Source organism: Ricinus communis, chromosome 1 (genome assembly GCF_019578655.1).
Source record: "Ricinus communis isolate WT05 ecotype wild-type chromosome 1, ASM1957865v1, whole genome shotgun sequence".
Taxonomy (NCBI): domain Eukaryota; kingdom Viridiplantae; phylum Streptophyta; class Magnoliopsida; order Malpighiales; family Euphorbiaceae; genus Ricinus; species Ricinus communis.
This window is the reverse complement of record NC_063256.1, coordinates 24673967-24682987: the sequence shown is the minus strand read 5'-3', so window position 1 is coordinate 24682987 and position 9021 is coordinate 24673967. Positions and strand designations below refer to the sequence as shown.

Genomic DNA, 9021 nt, shown 5'->3' with positions numbered 1-9021 from the left:
GATAACATTAGCCTTTATCTCAAAATTGTTGGCCACTATAGGAGGTCTGACTATACTAGTTTTTTTGTTCCATTCAAAGATGGTCGAGCAAACTCGTACATCGTCCTTTGATCATGATCGGCCTGGGGGTTGTGGTTCTCCATCACGTTAGCTCTTTGAACCTGAACTGTAACTTTGTCCTCCTCCTCAACTGCCTACAAACGTCGTCTCAATAATCTGAGAGAGCACCGGGTCAAATAAGGGTTCTATAGGATCAGGATTATAGCTCCTGGTCATAAACTACCTGAAAACGACAATCCAAACAACCATCAATCAATAAAAATAATAAAATAAAGAATAGAGAATAAATAAATAAACAAAAATGTCTAAAGTAACACAAAAAAAATAATTCATTTTAGTTCACCGTTACAGTTCCTCGACAACGGCGCCAAATATTTGATGGGCTACTGATGCAACTGATGTGCGTAAAATACACACATCTAAATAAGGATTTTAAGGCAGAATTTACGTACATTTGGATGTGAATTGGTCCCAACACTCACCCTATGCATTTGTTTGTGTGCTTTAGGTCCAAAAGAAGTCAAAGAGTGATAAAGGGAAGAATTGGATGTCAAAGTTGCCAAAACAAGTCGAGTTTGTGCATCCCTAATCTGAATAGGGCCATGTTGGTTTCAACACTAGCCGTATTCCCAACACATGCACCAACACGGTCGTGTTGGTGCTTCAAACATCAAAGAAACAGAAGTTTTAGAGAGCACGACCATAGAGAGTAACACAGGCATCAACACCAGCCAGTGTTGGGAACACGGCCACCAACAAGGCCGTGTTGGTGGCGATAGGACGAATTAATTACAAGAAAGAGCAAGATGAAAGAAAAGGAGAGCGGGGGAGAAAATCCCAGACCCTAACTTTTATCTCCCTAAGGGTTTTCTGAGCTGAAACCAACGGAAAAGGAGACTTGGATCAAGGTCTCAATTGGATTCCCTTTAAGGATTAAAGATTGGGCGAGGTTCGTTGATTGGTTTTCAAATTAAGGAAGAGGAACAAGAATCGATTCAATTCGACCAAGAGGAATTGGGGCTGTTTACTCTCATCCAAGGGTGTAATCGAGTTTTCTCTACCTTTACTCATTGTTGTAATTGAATTCTTGTGTATTTTGATAATGAACATGATTAGCTAGATTGAATAAATATTGGGATTTCTTTACTATGTTGGCTTATTATTATATTATTATATTGTTGGATTGTTTGGGTTAGTTTTGTATTCTTTTTGCTTTCAGTATTAATAAGATAATGCATCATTCATGAGACGTTGTGAATTGTGTGTTTAGATTGCTTTGTGTGATTGAGAAGTCCATTTAGCAATTGGAATTTTGAATAGCAAGAACTGGTTAATAATTGCTTAGAGATAAGGATAATTAACTAGCCGGATTAAGAATTAACAAAGCTTAATAGAGGAGGATTAAAGCTTAATGCTAATTTTAGAATCAATCGTTAGGAAGAGATTCCAACTTTAGGTTATTAGATTTAGGAATTCGGTTATCTCGAGAGAGAAACCGAATTCGGTTAATAATTCATCCACGGGTAGCATAATTAGACTCACCAATCCTTTATCTTGTGTTTGATTGCCAACTAGTTTAGGTTCCCTTTGGGTTTGCTTTCTTGTCTTGGTTGTTTTAGTTATCAATTACTCCTGCATCTCCCTTAGAATTTAGCTTGTAGCTACTAGTTAGTTTATAAAGTATTCATCACTCATTTTATGTTAGCATAACAAAGAATAAGGAGTAACTCTGGGCTTTCACTTTCCCGAGGAATACGACCTTGATACTCGCCATTTGTGCTAGACTGCATCGATAGGTACACTGCCTTAGATTGTAGCTAACACAAGTAGCACACATCAAGTTTTTGACACCGTTGCCGGGGAATGTTTGAAAACTAGAGTGAAATTTGCTATTTGTTAATTTAGTCATGTTTTTTTATTTATATTTATTTCTGTTTTATTTGTACATATTTATTTAGTTAAGTTTATGATTCAGATAGCGGATGATAAGGAGGTTCAATGCTAAACTCTTTGTATGACACGTTTTAGACTATGGGATCAGGAACCAAGAGAGTGCTAAAAATTGGGATACCCGTGCATCTTTAGAAGTTCGAGTATAATCATTTTGCAGAACTACCGATCAATTCTCCACTCCTATCCTTTCATCTCAAGTCTTTTGTGAATTTTGTTATGGTTTACATTTGAGTAATGATTGTCCATTGTATAGTGATGTTGCTCATTGTTCTTATAACTATGAACAGGTGAATTATACGGGAAGTTAGGCAAATGACTCGTATAGAAGCACCTACAATCAAGAGTTGAGCATTAATTCACCCTTTGGATGGAGCTTAGATGGCCAAGAACCACCGGAATTTTAGCAGTCTAATCTTGCACCATCAACTCAAGGTGAAGAGTTAGTGTCAGAGGAGCTGATGATGAGGTTTACTGCAAGTCTTGAGGATAGATTCCAACAAACAGAGAGGATACTTGAAGATCAACAAGCCACGATTAAGAATATAGACCATTGGGAACTCCATCAAACGCTACTGAATTCGAGGAACACTTAAGCGCCATCACTTTGTGTTAAGGTGAGAATTTTTCTGGTTTATCTACTATGTTTGACGATGATGCTTCTGTGCAGGACGATTTCTTGAACATGGAGATGGAACCAGAAAAGGAAGAGGCGAACATAATTCCTCTGAAAGACTATCAACAAGAATGTACAATTGATGATGCTGAGTTGCAGTTAGAGGAATTGTTGGTAGATTTTCCACAAGTCCCTTCGATGATGGAAGATAAGCACGAGTTATCCAATAAAGAAGTCCTGGAGGAGCTCGAGTTTCTTCTAGCAAGTGAACCAAGCCAAGGACCGAAGAAAATCATCGACACTCCTGAAGAAATTGCCCAACCATCGATCCTTCCAATTAATGAAACTCCAACTTTCAAATTGGAAGAGCCCCTACAGCCTCATGACTACGTTCAATTATACGAGGAGCGAGTTTTGCCCATCATACTGGCAGCTTGCTTGACAGTCGAGAAGAGGAAGTCGACGATTATCCCTTTAAGCGGATACTTGAAGCCATTTCCTTAGAAGAAGGATGGATGGTCATCGATCACGCCCGTTTGCTTTTCACTATGAGTCCAGCTAAGAAGACTCAACACATCAAAAAGAAGGCTTTTGGGAAGCACCCCAATTTTTATCTTTAATCTCTAATATTTTAAACTTTTGTTTTGAAACATTTTATTAGTTTTAGTTTTCATATTTTATTTAATTTTTGTTTTAGTTCAATTTTAAGTCTTTATTTTATTATTTGTAGCCACTTCTCTACCACAGACTAGCCAACGCCCTGATATACCTGCTCATGCAACTCTTTTCACTCCGGAGCTATAGTCAGGGCAGTATTAGTTTTTTCTCCTTTTTGATTTCTTATATTTTGTACACTGGGGACAGTGTGTCCTTAGTTTTTTCTCCTTTAGTTTTTTCTCAGTTATTTGTTTATTCTTTGTGCAATTTTTTGTAAAATTTGAAAATTTTTCACTTTGTTTCTATGCTCTTACTGTTGACTTGCTTTTGCAATCCTGTTTATATCCATGTGATCGGGTAAAACTGATAGTGTTGAGTTTTGCGAAAGAATGTAAGATAATTAGTTTGAGTTTTGCACTAAGATGCTTTGGTTTATTTAGTTCTGTTTTGATGATTTTTGTTTGGAACCTACTCAAAAGCACACTTGTGAGAAATTGAGCCTAAATTGTAAGCATACACTTTATATGCTTGTATTTATTTATTGTTGAGAGTGCCAATTGCTGTCTTTACTTTTAGAACTTGCTCGGTAATGCTTATGAGGGCCACAAGGAGAGTTTAACACTTTGGTATGACAAAGGCACTTAGGTTTTTCATTTTAGCCAAATAGCCTTCATTCATTTATTGATTCTGTAGATAACCCCCTCTTTCACCATTTTCTATCATATTTCATTGCCACTTAGTTTTATTCTGCTTTGGGTTATGATTTTGCACATGAGTTATTTTTATTGGGAATTTTTGCCTTGGGAATAGCTTTGGAATCTTGTAGCAGCTTACTTCAATCCAAAAAGAAATTCACTCTATTATGTGAATGTTCTTCCCTTATGAAAAAAGAAAAAAGAAAGAAAAAAGAAAGAAGAATAAGAAGGAAAGATGATGAAAAGAAAGAAAATAAGTGAGCTAAACATTTTGACTTGATTCCTATTTCCCACCTTGGACTACTATCCATTGTTTACCCCTTATGATTATTGTGACTTGTGTGCATGTCATGTATTTCATTGCAGAACACTATAGCTTCAACATCTTATCAAATTTACCTACCCCTACCTAATCCCTATTACAACCCTTATAAAGACCTCTTGACATGGTTGTTGACTCTCCATAAGTGGTAGGAGTAGGATTTAAGAGCAAGCATATAGTAAGTAAGGCAGTAGTTGATGCATTGAGCGATTAAACACTACCCTTTAAACACTATGAGTGACTTAGAGTGAATCTGGCGAGGAGTTGGTTCTGAATAATTTTGTTGAGACAGTATTTTATGAATTATTGGCATCTTGGTTGTGATACTTGAATTGATTGCTTCGTTTCTTTTTGTTTTACTTACGCTTGTTAAGGATATGTGCAGGAGCTCTCTAGCTTGTTTGTCAGTTTAAGTATTGTTCCTTAGTGGTTTATTTTCCTTATTTTACTTTTGATTGCTTGAGGACAAGCAATGAGCTAAGTGTGGGGTTATTTGATGTGCATAAAATACACACATCTAAATGGGGTTTTTAAGATTGATTTTATGGACATTTGGATATGAATTGGTCCCAACACTCACCCTATGCGTCTGTTTGTGTGCATTAGGTCCAAAAGAAGTCAAAGGATGATAAAGGGAAGAATTAGAGCATAATTGGACGCCGAAGCTGCCGAAACAAGCTAAGTACGAGCAAGAGGAAGCTGAACATGGCATTGTTGGTTTCAACACTGGCCGTGTTCCCAACACGTGCACCAACACGGCCGTGTTGGTACTTCAAACATCAAAGAAACAGAAGTTTTAGGGAGCACGGCCACAGAGAGTAACACGGGCATAAACACCACCAAGTTAGAATATCACCAACAGGTGTTGTGACGATAGGGGGAATTAGTTAAAAGAAAGAAGAGAGGAAAGAAAAAAGGAGAGCGGGGGGAGAACGTCCCAAACCCTAACTTTTATCTCCCTAAGGGTTTTCTGAGCTGAAACCAAGGGAAAAGGACACTTGGATGAAGGTTTCAATCGGATTCCCTTCAAGGATTGAAGATTGGGCAAGGTTCGTTGATTGGTTTTCAAATCGAGCAAGAGGAATTGGGGCTGTTTACTCTCATCCAAGGGTGTAATCGAGTTTTCTCTACCTTTACTCATTGTTGTAATTGAATTCTTGTGTATTTTGATAATGAACATGATTAGCTAGATTGAATAAATCCATTGGGATTTCTTTACTATGTTGGCTTATTATTATATTGTTGGATTGTTTGGGTTAGTTTTGTATTCTTTTTGCTTTCAGTATTAATAAGATAATGCATCATTCATGAGACATTGTGAATTGTGTGTTTAGATTGCTTTGTGTGATTGAGAAGTCCATTTAGCAATTGGAATTTTGAATAGCAAGAACTGGTTAATAATCGCTGAGAGATAAGGATAATTAACTAGCCGGATTAAGAATCAATCGTTAGGAAGAGATTCCAACTTTAGGTTATTAGATTTAGGAATTCGGTTATCTCGAGAGAGAAACCGAATTCGGTTAAGAATTTGTCCACGGGTAGCATAATTAGACTCACCAATCCTTTATCTGTTGTTTGATTGCCAACTAGTTTAGGTTCCCTTTGGGTTTGCTTTCTTGTCTTGTTTGTTTAGTTATCAATTTCTCCTGCATCTCCCTTAAAAATTAACTTGTAGCTATTAGTTAGTTTAGAAAGTATTCATCACTCATTTTAGGTTAATATAACAAATAACAAAGGAGTAACTCTGGGCTTTCACTTTCCCGAGGAATACGACCTTGATACTCGCCATTAGTGCTAGACTGCATCGATAGGTACACTGCCTTAGATTGTAGCTAACACAAGTAGCACACATCACTAGCGCATTTCATAGACCAAAAGGCATCCGTCTATAAGCCCGTTGGGGCAGGTGAAAGTCATCTTCTCTTTGTCTTCAGGTGCAATTGGAATATGAAAATATCTTGAAAAACCATCAAGGAAACAATAAAAATATGCCCTGCCAATATTTCCAACATCTGATCAATGAAAAGAAGAGGGAAGTGATCCTATCCGAGTTGCATCATTATGCCTCCTGTAATCAATGCAAACTCAGAATCTTATAATCGTCTGTTTGGGTATCAGCTCATCCTTCTCATTGCGAATTACTGTCATGCCTCCTTTCTTCGGCACAACCTGCACAGGGCTCACCCAAGAACTGTCAGAAATAGGATAAATCAAACCTGCATCAAGGAGCTTAATTACCTCCTTTTTCACTACTTCCTTCATGTTCGGGTTAAGCCGCCTCTGGGGCTGAACTACTGGTCTATAGCTATCCTCCATAAGAATCTTGTGAGAACAGAAACTAGGGTTGATCCCGGGAATATCAGCAATCTTGTAGGCAAAGGCCTTCTTATACCTCTTGAGCGAGTCTAGAGTTTTTGCTCGCTCCTCAGGTGTCAAATCTGCTGCAATAATCACAGGCAACTTTTCTTCCTCACCCAAGAATCCATAGCTCAAGTGCTTAGGTAACTCCTTCAATTTTAAGGCCAGGGGGTCCTCGAAAGAAGACTTTACTTTCTGCACTTCTAAACTTGTCAAGAGAAAGAAAAGGGTCAGTAGAATAGCTAGGCTCAGTAGCCAACAAACTAGCGAGCTGCTCCAACACTTGGTCGTTGGATAGCTCCTCCTCATCTCCTTACAATGCTACCTACAAAGGATTATCACGCAATATTTCCTATAAATGAGACTCAACCACATCATCCAGAATATCAATAGAAAACACAGCATCATCATGGTCTAAAGAATGTCTCATAGTAGTAGCTAAGTCGAAGGTAATGGTCTCATCATCTACCTTAAGCTGAAGCTTTCCATCACAAACATCTATAACAGCCCTAGATGTTGCAAGAAAAGGTCTACCTAGGATCAAAGGCACAATACTCTTACCTTCCATGTCCATAACTACAAAATCAACAGGAAAAATGAACTTGTCTACCTTAAGAAGCACATCTTCAATAATACCCCTAAGAATCTTAACAGTCCTATCAGCTAACTTATCAAACACAAATTCACTCTAGTTCACTCAAACCTAACTTATCAAACAAACTAGTGGGCATCAAATTAATACTAGCTCCTAAATCAGCTAATGCACCACTAATAGGCAAATCGCCAATAATGCGGGGAACAGTAAAACTCCTTGGATCTCTCCTTTTGAGTGGTAGCTTTTCCTGAAGAATAGCTAAACACTCCTCATTCAGAGTCACTAGTCCCATATCCTCTAGCTTCCTTTTATTAGTCAAGATTTCCTTTAAGAACTTGGCATACTTTGACATCTGCGAAATAGCTTCAACAAAAGGTAGGTTAATACACAATTATTTAAACAAGTCAAGAAACTTACCAAACTGCTTATCAACCTTCTCCTGCTTAAGTCGAGCAGGGTAGGGGACTAGTGGCTGGTCCTTTCTCACAGGGCTCTTCTACCTGTCTTCCACCTTCTCTACTTCTATCGCCTTAGGCTCAGGCTCCTTCCTAGCTGGCTTATCCTACATGGAGACATCATCATCATCAGCTAATGGTAAAGAGCTAGATAACTACTTACCTGATTGCAAGATGATAGCCTTGCAATGCTTCCTTGGGTTTGACTCTATTGTGCTGGGGAGAGATCCTTGTTGCCTCTCAGACAGCATCTTAGAAATCTGCCCAATCTTACTCTCCAAGTTCTGAATGGACGCCTGCTGATTTCTAAGAGCACTGTCGATCTACTGGAACCTCGTCTCTATTGACGTGACAAACTTCATCATCAGCTCCTCCAAGTTAGATTTCTTCTCGACTGGTGGAGGAAGCTATGATGGTCCAGCCTACTACTGCTGCTGTGGTGGCTGCTGATGTAGTCTCTGAATGCCTGGTGGACCCTGGGCATTGTTGTTTCTCCAACTGAAGTTTTGATTATGCCAACTGGGGTTGTATGTATTGATGTATAGGTTGTATGTATTGTTGTATGGGTTGTTCTACTGTCTAGGTGCATTACTCATGTAGTCTACCTGTTCAAGGTTAGTAGAAATAATAGAAGTTGAAGAAAAAATATCTCCCACATTACAGTTTGCACCACAGTGCGGGCCACCGCAAAACTCGCAGCTTATCTGAGCTGCATAAACCGATATTTGAAGCTAGTCTAACTTCTTAGTCAGAAGCTCCACTTGAGCTGCCAAAGCTACTATGGAGTCTAGCTGGTTGACTACTCCTTACTTGACTAGCCGACTCCTAGAGTATTGCCACTGGTAGTTATTCATGGCTATCTCCTCTATCAGATTTTGTGCCTGCTATGGCGTCTTACTGTTCAGGGCCCCACCTGCTGCAGCGTCTACGATCTGCCTAGTAGCAAGGTTCAAACTGCTGTAGAAGGTCTGGACCTGCATCCATACTGGTAGTCCGTGGTGCGGGCAGCATTAGAACAAATCTTTGTACCTCTCCCAAGCATCGTATATGCTCTCGTCATCGAACTGCACAATAGAAGATATATCATTTCTCAATTTAGTAGTTTTAGCTGGAGGAATGTACTTATATAAAAAATTTTCAACCAACGATCTCCATGTCGTAATAGTGTTGGCTGGGAATGACTGCAACCATCTTTTCGCTCGGTCCCTCGGAGAAAAAGGAAACAGCCTCAGCCAAATGGCATCATCAGTTGTTCCATTTATCTTGAAGGTGTCGCAGATCCCCAAGAAGTTGGCGATCTGAGCATTTGGGTC

The 9021-nt window shown here is 38.9% G+C and overlaps 1 non-coding gene across 1 annotated transcript; it reads left to right on the top strand.

Moving 5' to 3' along the window:
- The first annotated feature begins 8698 nt into the window (after positions 1–8698).
- Positions 8699–8805, top strand: LOC112535120. Its single transcript, XR_003079313.2, has one exon. It is a non-coding gene; the product is annotated as a small nucleolar RNA R71 (small nucleolar RNA).
- The last annotated feature ends 216 nt before the right edge of the window (positions 8806–9021 follow it).